The 1,795-nt window shown below is 37.4% G+C and overlaps 1 pseudogene; it reads left to right on the top strand.

The window, feature by feature from the left end:
• Positions 1 to 236: 236 nt before the first annotated feature.
• LOC101648346 lies at positions 237 to 788 on the top strand (annotated as a pseudogene).
• The last annotated feature ends 1,007 nt before the right edge of the window (positions 789 to 1,795 follow it).

Here is a 1,795-nt window from a genome sequence, read left to right on the forward strand (position 1 = left end):
TAATCTATTTTTATTGAAATGACCAAGGCTTTGGTTTGTTATTGACAATCGGCTGCTTCATTTGCTTTCTTGAGGATATATGCTTTGAAATAAACTTGGGCAATTTTGTATATTTATATATAAGTTAAGTTTTTGTGTTTTTTTTTTAAGTGCTGAAAACAAACTCACATAGGCCCAGTAGTCAAAGCTGAGGGCAACATCAAATTGAAATAAAGTGGTCACAAAACTATTTCATAATGCAGACAAAAAGTGTGCAGTTGTGGGAAAAACAAAACAAAACCGGTCTCCTGATATCCTACACAACAAACAAATTTCCACCCAAATATGTTCTGCTTTTGACAACTATGCAATCACTCTTGATTTGTGGAGAGCCATAGACTCTCAGACTCTTTGACGCTGCAGGCAAGAGGCTTATGACAGATGGCGACCACTGACGTATCCACAAACAGATATATTTCCAGTTTGTTGTTCAGTGATCTCTTCATCCTCATTTGAAAATGTGAAAGAAAAGTAGGTACCTGAGATAACATACCTCTTTCCAAATACACCTTTCTTGCTTGTTGTAACTCAAATTGATCTCAGAGATGACCCCTCTCCTACTGAGAAACTTGCCAAGAACAAATAGAGGTATATCACCCCAGAGATTGCTGAAAAGCTGGCCTGTGACCTGAAAGCTGACAAAGGTGTGGAGTGTTCTGCACTCCTACAGGAGTATGTACTTGATGAGCAATAATGGCTACCTGGAGCCCCGAGAACCCAAAAAGAGCCGCAGGTGGGTGCTGCTATGAACTCCTCTCCAGAGCCTTTCTGCACAGCTGGTGTAGGTATCATACAAAAGAATGTTTAAATTAAACTAAAGTTTAAAAATTAAATACTTTTTGTAATAATAAAAAATGTCTTACACTTGCCCATAAGCATTTGGGTAAGACAAGGCCTCTAGGCATGGCACCCAGTCTTCCAAGTGCTGATTCATTTTGAGTGATTGTATATTATCAGAAAGTCATAAGTACTAGTTTTGGTTTGGTTGTTTCAAGGATAAGAAAAAAAATTTTTTTTTTTTTTTAAAGCAAGGCATGCTTGTTGATGACTCTGTAGCCAACTAATTCGAATTGTTTGGAAACTAATGGGTATTCTGGAACATATGAGTGTTTTGTTTTGCTTTTTTTTTTTTCTTTTTGTGGGGGGAGTTCACTTTACTTCATCTTAGTTTTATTTTTTAACTTATTAACTGGTGGACAGCCCTTAAGGGAGGAGGACAGGATTAATGTCACATTCCACTTCTAGACCAAGTTTAGAAAACGTGTTCTCCCCTGGTGCTATTGGGAAGGAATACAGTAAAAGCCTTATTCAGTAATATCTTCCTTTGTGAAAATTACCTTTACCTCCATCCCAAAGTAAATCTAGTTTTTTAGGAAACGCATTAAAATAGGTGGAGCTTGTCTCATCACGCCTCATCTTTTGGTCGCACTACATATGTGTGACTGTGACTTTCAAGAAAACTTATTTGCCATTTGCCTTTTTTTTTTCTTTTAGAACTTAATTTCTAACTTCTTTTGCTGATAAGTGAAGAAAAGTATTGCACCTTTTGAAATACAGCAAATGAGTTAATCTCATAATTAAATTTCCCCCCATCAGTCATTGTCTAATATGATTAGCTTAGCTGTGAAATTTAAGAGCATAGGATATGGTGTTCCTAAGACGCAGCCAAAGACCTGGTGTGAGGGGTGGGGCTAGCAGCCAGATGTCTTTGGAATGGTTCATATTCTCTTTCATGTGATGAGGATGGAGGCCGACA

The sequence above is a fragment of the Echinops telfairi genome, unplaced genomic scaffold, assembly GCF_000313985.2.
Source record: "Echinops telfairi isolate 266 unplaced genomic scaffold, ASM31398v2 ScPeMD7_3533;HRSCAF=4204_0, whole genome shotgun sequence".
Classification (NCBI taxonomy): Eukaryota; Metazoa; Chordata; class Mammalia; order Afrosoricida; family Tenrecidae; genus Echinops; species Echinops telfairi.